Genomic DNA, 16913 nt, shown 5'->3' with positions numbered 1-16913 from the left:
TTAGTCTTGGGATAGTTCATAGTGATCAGTTGTTACCATTGTATTGCTTTCCTAACTGTGAGTGTTGGAAATTATTGTCCTGTTTGTGCATTTTGATTTATATTTGCTTCAACTTTCTTTTACATTTTACTCATGGGCAAAATAGAAATTTGTTTGTGTTGACAGAGGTATATTTTGAATTCCATCTGATACATGTCAGTGGTCTAAAATGGTAGAATGCCTAGAAGTACTTTGTTGTGACTGGCATGTAGTAAAAGCTATACTCATTGTTATTTTATTATCTTAGTACGACTCCAGAACCCTGCTCATAAGAAGCCAGTTTTTCAATCCAGAGTTACTGAAGACAGCCTCAACTGAGGTCCCAGAACCCTGTGGCCACTGCCTCAACTGGGAGTTTATTAGAAATGCAATCTCGAAAAGATGGCGGATAGATAACAGTTGGCTACAGAACCTCCCTGAGATAGTCAACTTAGAATTCAACATAATACAGCATGGGGAGCCCCGAACAGAGAGACATGAATTCTCTCGTCCTAAGAAGAAACTAAGGTGAGAAGAACTAATCAAACATATAGTCCCGGTGCTATTATTGGAACAGCTAAAGGTTCCGTGCTCCCTCAGCAGCAGATGACTTGCCAAGCTGTCTGAAGTCCTGCCACTTTGATTCACTGGAGGCACAGTCACACTGAGGTTGGGGGTCAACCAGCCTAACGGAGAGCTGAGCTGGCGGAGAGCTTGCATCGGCTTGTGGTGAGTGACAGAAGTGGAGCCATTCCACAGAAAGGGGGGCTCCAGCGGATAAAATTCTGGGACCAGGTAGGATTGGCAAGTACAAGGGGCAGCAGTGACTTCAGTCAATTGTTCCCTTCCTGAATGGGATCGGTGGAGTGAGCTAGGCCTGGGTCACACGACCTGGCTGAGACCAATAAGTTATCCAAAATCAATTCCCTACAGTAATAGTGCACACTAATGCAGTGAAGCCTCAGTAGTTTGACTGTCCCATAAAGGAGGCGATGCACAGTAATACAGTGCAGGCCACAGCAGCTTGACTGATTCAGAGGAGATGGGCCAGCATACACTGCCCCTGTTTGCAACTCACTAGCACATTGCAGTGGGAAGGGTCACCTAGGCAATGAGCTTCAGAAGAATTGTAACCAACAAAGAAAGAAACTGGGGCCTCCTAGAAGAAACAAAAAAGATGGGAAGAGGAAGCAACAACAAAAAGTCCCCAGGTCCCAACTCTGAGAACACTGACCCAGGACAGATAAATACAAAGGAGAATGAGAACAGCAAACATGCAATATCAGACACGGCACCAGTGGACATAAAGAGATATCTTTGGCACCTCAGAGGCAAGTTCAAAAGTGAAATATTTAGCCAAGTAAAGCAAGATATAAGAAAATTAATTAAAGAGATGCTAAGCACCCCTCGAGAAGACACAGACGGAAGAAGGGAGGAACTCAAACAAAGGAGAGAACCATTTGATGAAGAATATAAAGAAAATATAGAATACATGAAGCAGATTCAAAGAGATTACCAGGAAATTAAAAACTCTGTGGAAAGATGGCAAATCTACTTGAAAGAAACTAAGAATAGATTATCCAAACTGGAGGACAGTTTTGCCATGTGGGATTATGAAAGGAAAAACTTTTTAAAAATAACAAGGAAACAAGCAGTAACAACATAAAGGCTAGAAGACGACAAGAGTATCTATAACTTGAGAATAAAGAATATGAATGAAGAAGCAGGGGTACAAACAAAGGAACTACAAAACCTATTCACAGAAATAATTAAGGAAACCTTCCCAAACATAGGACAAGGAAATGATATTTAGATGTATGGGGCTTACAGAACTCCAGCCACCTACAACCAGAACAGAGCTACACGCTACACCCAGGCATATAATAATCAAGATCCCAAAAATTCAATATAAGAACAGAATATTAAAAGCTGTTAGAGACAAGAAACAGATAACCTATAAAGAAAGGCCCATCAAAATAATGGCTTCTCGACACAAACCATCAAGTCAAGAAGAGCCTGGAGCAAAATATTCCAAGTCCTGTAAGAAAATATCCTCCAGCCTAGATTGATATACCCTGATAAACTGTCTCTAGAAATTAATGGAGAAACAAGATGCTTCCAAGACAAAGAGGAACTTGGGAAATTCACAACCACCAATCCAACTCTACAGAGAATACTGCAGGGCATTCTAGAGAGAGAGAAAAGTACTAGCATTCCAGGAACAGTGGCAGAGAAGCCTCAATGAATAGAGCAGAAAACAGAATGAAGAAGATAAGCAGACAACTGATGGCAAAAAAAAGGAGAGCATAACAGAAATGAGACAGAGAAGCTTGGTTATAATCTCTATAGAATATAGATGGTGTTGATACACTAAATTAAATAGTGTATCAGGATTTAAAACCCACATTACTCACACCACTTTGCTTAGATAGATTTTATTCTGTCCCAGTTTGTCTACTTGCATTAGATTTGTGGGCACAGACAGCTATCCCAAAAACATCAGGATATAGCACAGTAATCATGTTTAATTTCCTATTAACTTAATCTGGAGTCCTGTATGACTTGTACTTTTTTTTATCATGACTGATCTTAGTTAAATCTGGTGCAACTACACTGAAGATGACAAGATTCTACTATATATATTCTGGTTTGATAACTGCCTGTTTTTGAAGTTTTATACTATATACAATGTTGTGCTTTTATTAATACTGTTATGTACTGATATATTCAATCATACAATATCTGCTTATATAGCCAATTCTATTGAAGATAACAAGAGACAACACAGGAACTATGGTAGAACTCCTTGTACAATGGTCTTATGTGTCTTTTTTGTTTCATGTATTCATAGGAATATTTTTTGTTTTGTATTGCTTTGTTTTGTTTCTCCCTCTAACATAGAAAGGATAGAAATACATGTTAAGACTCATGCATGTGTAGAACCTATAAACAGTCTATGAGAACTGATTTTATGACACATGATGAAATGAACAGATACTTTGAAGAAAAAGAGACACTAAATTACCCAGTGCTGATCCTGGAGTGTCATAATGTGACACCCAGAAATAGTATTATGCTTTGTTCAGAGTGATATTAGCCTGCTTGGGTTTGTTCAATCTCAACATAATTGAAGATGTGAATAACTGCATGTATGTGTAAGTGTATAGGATTGATAACCATATTTCTAAGTTTTTGTTGGATAGTTGAACAGAACTGGTTGCAGTCTCACTATTTGAATCCCCACTTTATATGCTCCACTTTATTATCTTGAATAACTATTTGTAAGAGGACAATCTGTAATCATCAGTGATTTCTTAGTGTTTATTTTTTCTTTGAAAGTATGTTTTATTTCTATCCATTTTCTGTTTTGTTTAGTCTTTCTTTAAATAAAAGTTAAAAAAAAGACACTACAGTACCCGGTGCTGATCCAGGAGTGTCATGATGTGAAACCCAGCAATACTATTATTCTTTGTTCAGAATGACTTTAGCCTGCTTTAGTTTGTTTAATCTCTACATAAATGAAGATATGGATAACTGCATGTATATTTAAGTGTATAGGATTGACAACCATATTACTAAGTTTTTGTTGGATAGTTGAACAGAACTGTTTGCAGTCTCGCTGTTTGAATTCCCACTTTATATGTTCCACTTTTGTATCTTGAACAACTATTTGTAAAAGGATAGTATGTAAACATCAACTAGTGATTTCTTACTGTTTATTTTTTTCTCTGAAAGTATATATTATTTCTACCCATTTTCTGTTTTGTTTAGTTTTTCTGTAAATAAAATTTTTAAAAAATGCAATCCCATGTGCTCCACCTTCTGACTTGGAATCTCTGGGGAAGCAGTTAAAGTTTAGCAAGCCTCTTCAGTGATTTACATGCATGCCAAGTGTGAGCATGACTATCTTAACAACATTCACTTTTCTTCTTAGTGCTTATCACTTGTTATTTACCTGCTATGAGAGCAAAGGTCAGATCTGTCCTGTTTGCTGCACCTCTAGTATTTGCAAAGTACTGAATCAGAACACTCAACAAATATTAGCTGGATAAATATTTTAAAATCTTTCCAAATCTTGTAGTAGAAATATTTCTTTGCCCTTGGTGCCATGACTCAGGGTACGATCTGGAGAAACAAACTCTGAGGTCAAGATGTGTATGTGAGGACCTTCTGGAAAGCGCTCTTAGGCACAACACCTATGGTGCTAGGTACCAAGGATGGGCAGAGACAAAAGTTGAACTGAGAAGGAGTTGTAAGGGAAATCTCAGCTGGTCCGGGAAGGACTCCATAATTGAGATGATCCTTACAAAGCTGTTCTCTAAACTCACACCTAAAAGCTGAGGGAAGCTTTAGGAGAAGGAAAACACATGGAGCAGAGGGCAGAAATGTTTTGGGCAGTTGGGCAAATGAAGTCTCAAATGCAAGACCTCAACAGCTCACATCACACCTACTGCACACCCCCACATGGCACTCGGTAAAATCTGCCTTGTATCATTTATTTGTGGGTGCTCACCTCTCTCAATATATCAGTCCTTGGAGTAAAGGATTCTTCATTTTTGTGATCCCTTACAGTACTCAACATCCTACATGTGTTTTGTAAATTATGCTTGTGCTTCATCTACCAGGAGGAAATTGTAGCTAACAGTGTCTTTTTTAATTTGGGAAATTCTCAGTGTGGAATCCAGAGAAGGGTTGATGGAAACCCTCTTTTGGTTAGAGAGGAAAGCCATAGCCAGGCTCCTGGAAAGGTAGACACAGGAACCGAGCACTCCTCTATGAATGAGTACATTTACAGATTTGCTGTTAGGCTGGGTGTCATTCTCTACTTGAAAAGCAGACTACAAATGAGTGCTGAACACACAAATCTGGTCTCTTGCCATATAGCATGCAAAAATGGAGGTGATTTTCCTTGTTTCTTCTTCTTTTTTATTAGTATGTGTTTGCAATATGAAATAAGATTTGCTGGAAAATTTAATGTATTTTACTGTTTATCATTAACATGTAATACCTAGCATACACAGGCTGGAAGAAGGAACTAGGAGAGGAATAATGAAGAAAATAATGGGTTTCAAACTGGTGCTACAATCCTGTTTAGTTAAAAATTGGATAGGTGCTTCCACTGAGGAATGATTAGCAGACTGTACAGAGAATGCCCAACATAAGGCTCTTGGTAAAGATGGTCAGTTTAGGGCTGAACTGATCCTGATCGAACCTGGTTTCTTACTATCCACACAGCTTGGATGGTTTACATTTCTTGCACCTGTCTCAGACTCACAACTGGTGGAGATTTACCCCCAATAGGATAAAGACAGTGAGAGATGCTGGGGCAATGGAAGAAAAGGTCATATTGATTTAGGAACTGGAGGAGCAGTTGGAATGGAGAGAGGAAATGATTTTCTTGGGCTGTGATGGAATTGTATGACTGCATGCCTTTGAACTCTTGGGTTAAACACAGAAAAATCAGGCAACAGAACAAATCACAAAACCTTGGAAATTTTATTAATACTTCCTATAGTATTGGAACCAGAGTGTAGATGTCCCCAGGAAACTGCAGGGAGCATGCATGTGAGCAGTGTTTAATAAGTCACTAGACAGGGGCTGGGGATTTAGCTCAGCGGCATAAGCGCCTGCCTTGCAAGCAGGCAGTTGTGAGTTCAATCCCTGGTACTGATAAAAAGGAAAAAGACAAAAAAAAAAAGTCACTAGACAATCCCAACATTCTTCCCACTGTCTTAATGACTGGCTGTCTGTATCAAGATGTAGCTTAAGCCAATCTCATATACACTGTGTCCCAGGATGGTTTTGTCATATTTCTATTTTTTAGAGTGTTATGATTTATGACATTCAGTGTATGTTGAATATATGGATGGTTTACTTGGGGGCTCCATGGTTTATTTTTTGAACCAACAAACTCACTAGATCTAGCATTAATAAATGGAACAACTACCTAAACTGGAGTTCAGCCAGGTTATGAAGATGAACAACTAGGGTGATTTGGAAGATGCTAAGTGTCCCAGGGCAGGCCAGGCTAATTATGTTCAGTGTGTCCCTTGGGGCATCTCTTAGGATATCTCTGGGTCCACAGGTAGGGGGATCCTAGTGGTAAGAGGCACAGATCTGATAATACTGGAAATGCCATTAGGAAATAGGTATATCTTATTTGGGAGACTCTTTGTCATGGGTTGAGTTGTGTCCCCTCAAAATACATATATTGAAATCTTACTTCTCAGTAGAATCTTAGTAGAAGGCCAGATAGTAAATACAGTCCTTCAGGTTTTTAGGTCCTATAGTCTGTCTCATGGGGTATCCAAGCACATCCCACTTTATACTGGAGCATAAAAGCAGTTATAGACAATATATAAACAAAGGGGTGTGAAATGTGCCAATAAAACTTTATTTGCCAAAACAGAGATGAGCAGGGTTTGGTCTGTTGGCTGTAGTATTCAGGTACCTGCTTTAGGAGCACTTTGAGGGACAGATCAATTGCTAACATCCCAGCTAGAGTACAGGAAGTTGTGATCTCATCGTAGAACAGTGTCGTGTGGGAAACTTCTTCCTAATAAACTTCCTCCACCCAAGGTGGTTTGTCCCAAGCTCTAGTGGAGAGGCACACAGGCCTCTGCAGTGGTTTCCTTGTTGGTGATCACAAGGTAATTTGGTCATTGAGCATATGATGTCCTGGACAATACTAGAGATTTGATGGCAAAATAGTCAAAGTCCAACTTCTTTCCCCAAATATCAGATTTTGTACCAAGCAAAAATGGAATCAAGCCACACAAGAAGTTTAGCAACTTTGTTTATACACATTGTGTTATTAGATCATATATTACTGCTCAGCTCAAAACTCTCCATGGCTTCATTTTGCCCAGTGTGAAAGTCAGTGCCCTTGTGCTTGAAAGGACCTGTGCGATCCGGACCTGGTTCCCTCTTGAACCACACCTTCCTCTCCTCTCCCCTTCTCTCTCTCCAGCCACAGTGGCTGTCTTGCTGTTCCTTGAACACACCAGGCAGACTCTCAGCCCAGAACCTTTGCACTGGTTGTTTCCACCGTATTGTCTTACCTTTTATTTCCGTAATTTGCTAGCTTGTCACCTCTTTCAGATATTTTCTAAAACGTCATTTTATCTTTACATCCTTCTGTGATCATTTCATTTACTACATCAACTTTCCTTTCCCCACCTCTTCAGATGCCTTATTTCCTTTTACTGTTGGATCATTCTCCATCACAGGTGGCACCAGTTAACATTCCTTGAATTTTAATTATTTACGTGCTTATTGTCTGTTGCCCTCCATTAAAATGCAGACTTTAAGAAGCCAAGGATATTGTTTTGCTTACTGCGACACTGTTAGTGCCTAGAATAGAATCTGTCATAAAGTATATATTTAATATTGTACATATTTGCTGAAACTTTCTGCCTGACATAAATTAATCACAGAGTTTTTATGAACTCTGTTGCATGGCTGTATCTTCATTTATCTACCCAACCTCCTTTGATGGACAGCAGCATCTACTGGTTTCATTGTTTTGTTACTAAAAACAGTGCTACCAAATCTAGACCATGAAAAAGTTTACAAATGATCTGATTTTTTTACCAAAGAAACAAGAAAAAAGGAATGGATGAGGAAGAAGGCCTACAGATTAAAGAAATGTGGGCGACAACCCAACACAGAGCAGAGGGTGGACACTCTTGGACCCTGGTTCAAATAAACAAGCTCTTAAAATTCATATTTTTGATCACTTATGACAGAATTGGAAATTTGAACACTGGGTATTTTCATAGAGATACTAGGAAAATATTAATTTTGTTGGGGTATGATAATGACATTATGGCTGTATTGAAGGAATAAAGTTATCACTTTTTGTACACAGGTTGAGTATATTTAATCTGAAAATCCAAAATATGAAATGATCAATTTTGAAACTTTTGAAGTCTCAAATGTATAGAATTTGAAGGATTTATTTTCAAGTTTAGATTTCCTGATTAGGAATGCTCAACTGGTAAAGTCCATGCAAAGATTCTAAAATCTGAAGCACTCTGAAGTCAGAAATACTTCTAGCCCCAAACATTTAAGATAAAGGGATGCTTGGCCTGTACTGAATGAAATGTTTGCAGATGAAATGGTATGGTCAGGGCTGGGGATTTAGCTCAGTGGCACAAGCATCTGTCTGGCAATTGCAAGGTCATGAGTTCAATCTCTGATACAAAAAAAAAATGATATAGCATCTCAGATATATTTGTAAATAATACAGGAATGGAGGAAGTGTGAAAAATATAGAACGAATAAGACCAGCCATGGATTAATAATTGTTGAAGCTGGGAGGTAGCTTATGGGAATGTATTATATTATTTATCTACTTTAGTGTACATTTGACACTTTTCATAACAATAAAACTAAAAAAATAGTGATTAACAAGCTAGCGTGGGGTGGGAGTTGATCAGTGTCATTTTAGGTGAAATAAAATTACGATGCATTCTGGGTAACAGGGAATTTGTATTACTGTGTATGAGCCCTTACTTTCTATAATGAAAAGTGAAACACTTATGTATCAGTGAATATCCTGTTTTAAACTCATTCTTAAATCTTTCTTGACCCCAGTTTCCTTCATTATTAATGTTGTTGGTCCAGAGGCTCTAAGTGGCATCTGACCAAAACATTGTTCCTGTCTTAATAAGCCAGCCATGTTTTTAAAACATAAAAATTCTTAATGTATTATTGAAACCGTCTATGTATTATATGCAAAATTTATCTTTTAAAGTGATTTTTAGTAAGTTCAGAGAGTTTTGCATTTATCCCTATAGTCTAGTTTTGAAACTTTTCTATCACCCAATAGGATATTTTTTGGCAGTGCTGAGTATTGAATTTAAGGCCTTTACACCAAATATATCCTCACCCCTACATGATTTCACTAAATTGCACAATTGCCCAAGCTGGGCTGGGACTTGTGATTCTCCTGCCTCAGTCTCCTAGAATGTTAGGACCACAGCCAATAAGATTCTTTGACCCAATTTTCATTTAATTTTCTTTCTTATCCCCAGCCCTAGGCTACTACTTATCCACTTTCTGTCATTATAAATTTGCCTTTTCTCTTTGCTTTTTTATGCAGAGTCTTTACATGAAATTTTTCACTTTTTCTTTCTTACTCTGCAAAATGGCATTTTTAATGCAAGGATCATTCTTGTTCTGTTATTACTGAACTAGTTTTTGTGATATATCACTTCGATTTTGCTTAGAAATGTGAAAGATTTCATTTCCTACATTATTGTGTCACAGTGGTGTCTGTGACCCCTGTGTTACAAAGAAATTAATGATATGCTAATAAGACAATAATGATCAAGGTTTAAAAAATGTCCTACAGGTTAATGAGAGACTGAGAGAGTAGACAGCCAAATCCGAATAGAGAGGTCATCAACCCCAGTAAGTGTCCTTCTCAATCAATGTCTTGAGGGCCATGGATTTTACAAGATCTCAGAGCCCTTTAGGGTTTCTTGCAGTCTCAGGGCTCAATTTTGCATGACTTCAATACCACATATCTTTGACCCCAAGTCCTACAGGGATATTGATATAATGATATTGCTGGAGTGTAGGTCCTTACTTTGTAATGCACATCCTCCTAGTTCATTAGAAAGTATATCCTGTGGGCACTTATGTTTTGTGAGTTACATTTCTCCTTTGATCCAGAATATTAATGCAAGACTTGATGACCTAGTTATCAGATAGTCTATATGTATTGCATAACTTCCTCTCTAAATCCAGAGCCATAAGGAAATTCATTCGCTCAATAAATACAAAGCATGTGTCACAGTCTAGTGGTGATGACAGACACATAAAAATAATGGCAAAACTGGAATATTCTGTGCAAGGTACAATGTTAGGATGGAGCAAGACAGGACACATTTCACAAAACATGTTTGATTTGGGTCTTGAGGAATGAGTAAGTTTGGACATGGCAAGAACAAAAACACCACAGGAGCATTTTTTTTTTTCAGTAGAGGGGACTGAATCCAGGGCCTTAGCACTGAGCTGCACCTCCAGTCTTTTTGTATTTTTTTATTTTGGGGCCAGACTCTTACTAACTTTCTAAGTTTCTTAGGCTGGGCTTGAACATGTGATTTTCCTGCTTTAGCCTCCCAGGATTTTGGGATTACAGATGTATGCCATCTCACTTATATAGGGGTGGAAACATTTTAGGAGAGAGATAAATATAAACTATGATCTATAAAATTGTCTTGGTTACTTTTTTCTCATTGCTGAGATAAAATACCTGACATCTAAAATTAGGGAAGGAAAGATTTGTTTATCTTACAGTTTTTGGAGGTGTCAGTCCATACTCAGCTGGCTGTAAGGCAGGGTGGCATGGCACAGGGGTAGTTGTTCATGGCAACCACAAAAAGCAAGAGCGAACAGGGAAAATGAGAGAAAAACACAGCTTCTTCCTTCCCTTATATTGTATGCCAGCTCTGTCTTTGGTGGGTGCAGGACTCACACTGTGAATCAGTGCTAGACAACAAACCAATCACAAATCTAGATTCAGCTGCCTCCATGATTGCATGAGGCTTGGGGGGCCACCTAGACACAAACCATTAAAAATGAAATTTGGGACCCTAATATTTCCTTTAAAAATATTACCTCTTTCACTTTCAAAACTTTAAGTGTAAATGCTTTTCCTTCTCTTTATTAGTATTATCTGAAGCTATAAATTTACCTTTGTGTATTGCATTGGAATAGTTCATATTTATTGACATAAAGTGTTTTACGCTGCTTCCTACATTAGAATTCTTTGGGTTGAAATATAATTATAAAATAGAGCTCCAAAATTTTCAGCAAGGCAGTCTTTGTGAGTTGACCTCTCCCTGTTTCTCCAGTTTTGTGTCTGCCTTTCCTCCTAACATTGATGTAGTAGCAATATCCACAGGCTATTCATTACCTTTATTAGTTTGTACATGCTATGGTTTTCCTGGATTCAGGTACCTTCAGTCATGTTTACAGAAAACTTTTTACTTTGACAGCATTGCCTCCCCATGAGTCTTCCAGGTTGAGTTAGCAGCAAAATATATACAAATACTAAAAATGTTAAACGGTCACTTATTACTGATCAGATGAATCTGGAAAGTGACTACTAAAGACAGTAATTTCCAGTTTTATAAGATTGACACTGAGTACTTTTCATTATTGCATTTAAGTACAAGTTACTTGTCTCATCAGGTTCGTGGTAGTAAATCTTAGTACAATATAATAAAACCATGTCCTTGTCACATGAGCGTAAAGTTTTCTTCCTATTTTCTACAATGTAAATTCATGGTTCTTATAGTGAAATAAAGATACAGAATTTTTAGATGACTTAATATCTGAAAAAAATCTCAAATTCTTACATCTGAGACTATTCTATCCAAATACTCAAAAGACCAATGGAAACATTAATAAAGCTGCCAATGACCTTATTTCTCTCTTAGAAGATGTCTTCCTGAGGAAATGAAAACTTCACAGCTGATACAAAATAAGTAACTTAAACTCAATAGCTACTCACTTGAGGCATCAAGCTGATTTATCCAGAATTTTCAATTGAGTAGCAGATGATGTATGGATTTTTGAAGTTTATGTGGAAAATTAACAGCTCTGCAGCTTTGACAGAAGATAAAGCTGAAAAGGGAGAGGACTTTGAGGGTCATGGAAGAAACTGTGGCCAATCGATCAGAAAAACTTCTTTCAAAAGTTCTAATGGCAAGATTTTTTCTGGACCAGAATACATCAGGGAGAGCTTCTAATCCACTTAGCATCTTCAGTAGAAACACTTGTCTATATTTACTTTAGGGTAAGTTTGAGATGACTTATTGCAGCTGTGAGTCTAATTTACATGAGACCAACAAATCTACAAACCTGATTGTATCTACATCAGTTTGTATATTTTATTACAAACCTGATTGTATCTACATCAGTTTGTATATTTTATTCCTTACTTAAGAGACTTACTTTTTTTTCCTGAAATACTTCCTTTTTCTAGTTCCTCCGTGGAAAGAGTATTTTATTTTTCAAAGTGGCCTGTTTGACTTGTGGGGAATGGTAGTTTAGCTAGGTAACACAACCCTAAGTTGACAGTTACCTTCCTTCAGGACTTTGAAGACTTCATCTTTGTAATTAATCAGAAGTTTTCTGCTTTCTGTTTTTAATATATTTTTCCTTGGCAGGGAAGAATAGTCTGAGAATTCTTCTGTTTCATGAGTTATGCACAGGTGTGAGTTTATTGTTTTGTTTTATTTTTAACAAATTGGATTTGTGTGTTTTCTAAGTGTGAGAATTAATTTCTTTGTTGGTTTTGGAAAATCTTCAGTTATTGAATTCTCAAGGACTTTTTCATTCTGTTTTTGGAAATATGATTGGATATATGTTCTAGAATTAATATTTCATAATTATTCATAATTTTATTTTTCTTTATCTTTGTGTAATCTTCTGGGTAGCCTATTTTTTGGTGCTGGGAAATGAACTCAGGGTCTCAACCATATGAAGCATGTACTCTACTACTGAGTTACTCTCTTGGCCTAAGATTTTATTTTGCATTACATTTTTATTTCTAAAAATAATATACTTTTATTTTTCACTCTTGCCTCGCTGTTTTTGCATAGTATTCTGATTTGTCTCCTTTTAAAAATACATACTTTGTATTTTGAATTTGATAATTCTATATTATGAAGTCCTTGGGGATCTAATTGTGCTATTTATTGTTTCTCCTTATATCCACTCATGGTGGCTTATTTATTTACAAGACTTTTTATATTGGGCAGGTAAACACATGTTTATAAGGGTGTTGTCTTTGGAATTCCAGCAGGTATGGGTAGAGGGTGGCTACTCCTATAGAGACTTTGTATTTTCATTCTGTAGGTACTCTGAGATGTTACCAACTTGAATTTACTGTACTGCTTTTTCAACATGTGATTTTCCAAATTATTCAGGGTGTTTAAACCCCAAATCCACATGAGAAGAACTCTTCCATTATGAATTCTTGGGGAAACTTTTCCCCTTTCAGATTCCAGAGAAAACCCAACAGGTTTCTTTGACATTGGGTAAATTATTTTCTTGTCAACCTTTCAGCAAGGGAATAGTGCTTTGAGGGCCTTGGCCTTATGTGGTATTTCCCCAACATGGGTAAGTCTAAGACTTTGGTCATTTGTCCTCATGTGACTTGTTAAATCTGCAAAAGTGTAAAATTTCTGGATTGCTGAGATTTTCAAACAGTCCTAAGCCTGCTATATCTTCAGTGCCAACTAATACCTCCATTTGTTTTTCAGGCCCCACTTCATATTTTGATATTTAGAGATTTCTGTTATTTGGATGCTGGAAAGATTTCTACATTTTTTATGTGAGGTGTTTTCCTAGGATGTCGTCTATTAAATTATTAGAGAAGCAAGTCCCATGTTGTTTTACTTCATTTCTCTTAATCATACAAGATGAACATATTTGGTAATAGTATATTCATAATTTTTTAGAATGAAAATATTTACCCATTTGCAAATTTCTTTGTATATTTCTATGATATTTTAAATTTTTTACATAGTCAAACTTAAATATATGGGTTTACTTCTCTGCTTGAAAGTGAGTGTTTATTTAAAGAAAGAAAAAAATAGGAAAAAAGGCATGGTTTGCACTGTCAATGTTTGAGTATATATCATCTTTTTATGCTTTGATTTTGTAACTTGAACAACTATTTCTAAGATGACAATATGTAAGATATCAATTAGCGATTTCTTAGTGTTAATTTTTCCTTTTTTAAAAAATTCTGTATAATGCTACCTTTTTGGGGGGCTGAGGATTTAGCTCAGCAGCATAAGCACCTGCCTGGCAAGCATCAGTAGCCCCCCACCAAAAAAAGAATAATTTATTTTTTTTAAAAAATATGATGAACAAGCATTATATCCCTTTTATTGTTCCATCTTAAAAGTAACTCCCTTAACTTTTGTTTTAGTTATGCTTTTTGTTTCTTTCTTGTGCAGACTCCCCTGCTAACTATCTCAGATATCATTATCACTGTGCATTCTTGCCAATGCTATTTATAAAAGCAAGGGTGTGTGGGGGAGTGTATATAACACAGAGAGAGACAGAGACAAAGAAAGACAAAGAGGAAGAGTCAGAGAGGGCAAGAGAGATCGAAAGCCCTCATAGACATACGCACTTGCTTGGTATGCAGTTATCTTCAGTTTTCCCTAGGGAGCTCCTAACCACTACAACAGCTTAACTGGCACTGTGTCTGTGTCTGTTTTGCATTCCTGGAGCTGGTATGGTCTGTCTATTGATTTCGTATTGCTAACGACCATGTGGTATAGCAGAAGCTTTTGTGGCCAGACTGAATCCAGACTAAGATGTGAATGAGTAACCTCTCCTGAAACATTGTCTGCCGAGGTAATCAAGACTAGGTTATGTTTTTTTAATAAACTTTTTGTCTCCAGTGTCCTTGTGGCCATAGGTGGGCCCAACTGGGAGGACAGTATGGGAAGGGCCAGGTGTACCCTGGGAGGGTGGATGCTGGACCAGGGAAAGGTCTTACTGGATCAGTGAGGAGAGACATGGCCTTGGACAAGTTCTTAGATAAAATACCCACGTCAGTGTTACCCAGACAATAGTCTTTTTAGGAATATACTCTCGGCTGGCAGACTCCCTCCATGGGCTTCTGTGAATACATACTATGTGGGACAGACATGATCCCAGATTACTCCTTATGCCTGGTTAGATAAGAAGTTCTCATCAAAAGAACCACACACCATCCCCCAATTTGGCAAATTTTCACATAAACTGAAAATTCCTGTGTCCAAACCCCAGTTTTATGTCACTCACCTTGATATGACAGATGAAAAGGAAGGTTCCAGTTGTTTCCCTCGGGAATCTAAGGCGATTCCTCTCCTCCTTAGGGCTTCAGCTATAGCTGTGTCCTAACATTAGTTTTTCTTTTAGGGTGGGGCATCACTGGAGCATCCTTAGCTAGGTGGGCATCTCTCTGAATTGCCCTAAATCAGCCACTCATCACTCTGTAGTTTGAACAAGAGGAAAAGGGAATGACATAGCTGGCCTTCAGTCATCTCTCTATGCACCCATGAATCCATGAATTCGTCCATGTAGCCATCTGTCCACTTATGCAATCAATCTGTTCATTCACCTGCCCACGCATCCACCCATCCTTTGAGTGGCCACTTGCTTTCAGCCACTGTTCTGAGGACTAGGATTCAGAATCAAAGAAACAGCATGGTTTCTGACAGCAGACTGTCTGATAAGATGGGTAGGGAATAAATATGCAATTAACTGCATTGGTAATAAGTGCTGACTCCTCGGTAGGACTCATTATCAGACAAAACCATTTTCTTATTCCTACCACTTTAGAGCTTCACTGTAATTCCCCTGGCCCAAGCCACCATCATTTTTTTGCTTCCTAAATGGACTCCATGCTTCTGCCCCTCCCCATTCTTACTTCCTTTAATCAGTTCTCCACACAGCAGCCAGAGTGATGCTGCTTACCACAATCACTCCTCTGTTCATCAACATCTTCAAGTGGTTCCAACTCAGAGGGCCCCTAGACTCTCACCTTCCAGTCTATCCCATGTCTCTTTCACCTCATCTCCTACATCCCCCTGACTCACCTATCCCAGCCACACTGGCTTCTTCGTTGTCCCTGAACCATGCCATGGTCCCGCCTTAGGGACTTGCACTTTCTCTGTCCTTCACCTGCAATGTTCTTCTCCCAAATGTCTGTGTGATCAGGCCCCCTTGCCACCTTTGGTCTACATCTAAACGTCATCTCATTTCCCTGATTTATTGTTTCTCAGCACTTATCACAAATACACTATGCATTTCAATTACTTATATTCTTTATTATCTATTTCTCTGCTTTGGAATTAAGGTCCAGGAGAGTGGGGATGTTTGTCTGCTTTGTTCTCAGCTGTTTCCCCATCGCAGTGTGTGGCCCCTCATCATTGCACTCACCAAGGACATCACAGGGGAGAAGGTCTTCATTCAGAGTCTGACATGCTGGACTCGTGATCTTGAAATTTAGCTTTCAAACCTGTGAGAAATAAAGGCTTGTTGTTTAAGCCACAAGGTCAGTGGTGTTCTGTTAAAGTAGCCTGCACTGATAGACACAAGCATAAACCAAATCCAGGTGCCAAGTAGTTCAACCCAGCGTCCAGCTAGTTAAGGTCAAAAGAATCCCCAAACATGCTGAGAAATCAGGGTTGTCACAGGTCATTGAATGCATTGAAACAGACCTAGGGATGATTCCTAAGCTCACTGTGGGATCAGTCGTCCCTTACTATCATCCTTTGGGATCATATTTTTTACTTTTATACCCTAGAGAGCCTGGAGTTACTTTCTTAAACCACTCGGTGGTGACCCTGCTTTGAGGAGTCAAAACCTCCAGGAATTATTGACTGGGAGCTGGACACTTGATGGGCAGGTAAGTTATAAGTCTCATCTCATTTAAACTTCATGGTAACTATATGAGCAAATGCTACTATTTATCCCTAAATTACACATGAAAAAGCCGTAGGCTTAGCAAGTTTTAAGAGTTTTGCCTAACACCACTCATCCGATAGGTGGCTCTCTTAACACATTGCTTTCTGAGTCAGTTTTGGATTGGGGGAAACAAAAATTTGATCATTCTGAAGCTGAATAACGGCAGCTCTCTCAGGTGAGTATATATTCAATATTGAAGATATTATTAGTTATGCTTAGTGCTCACTGATGGAGTTCTTCACATGGCTTGAGTGGAAGAATTATGTTCTACAGCTATGATTTAATTTAACTCTTGAAATAACTGTATACATTGGATACTGTTGTTATTCTCATCATATAGATGAGTTTGAGGTTAAGTTAATTCGCTCTGTAGCGGATTCTGAGCAGGTGACAGTCCGTGGACA

The 16913-nt window shown here is 38.0% G+C and overlaps 1 long non-coding RNA gene across 1 annotated transcript in view; it reads right to left on the bottom strand.

Annotated features, from left to right (window-relative positions):
• The window catches only part of LOC134470808 (uncharacterized), a 32401-nt gene extending 16337 nt beyond the window's left edge, over window positions 1-16064 (bottom strand). The window contains exons 1-2 of the long non-coding RNA XR_010039971.1: window positions 15982-16064; window positions 14842-15032 (exon numbers count right to left, since the gene is read on the bottom strand). This is a non-coding gene — a long non-coding RNA (uncharacterized LOC134470808). The remainder of the gene's footprint in view (window positions 1-14841; window positions 15033-15981) is intronic.
• Window positions 16065-16913: the final 849 nt, after the last annotated feature.

The sequence above is a fragment of the Cavia porcellus genome, unplaced genomic scaffold (assembly GCF_034190915.1).
Source record: "Cavia porcellus strain 051 isolate PalLab524CR breed Dunkin Hartley unplaced genomic scaffold, mCavPor4.1 scaffold_16, whole genome shotgun sequence".
In the NCBI taxonomy this organism is placed as follows: domain Eukaryota; kingdom Metazoa; phylum Chordata; class Mammalia; order Rodentia; family Caviidae; genus Cavia; species Cavia porcellus.
This window is presented reverse-complemented; position numbering and strand designations above follow the sequence as displayed.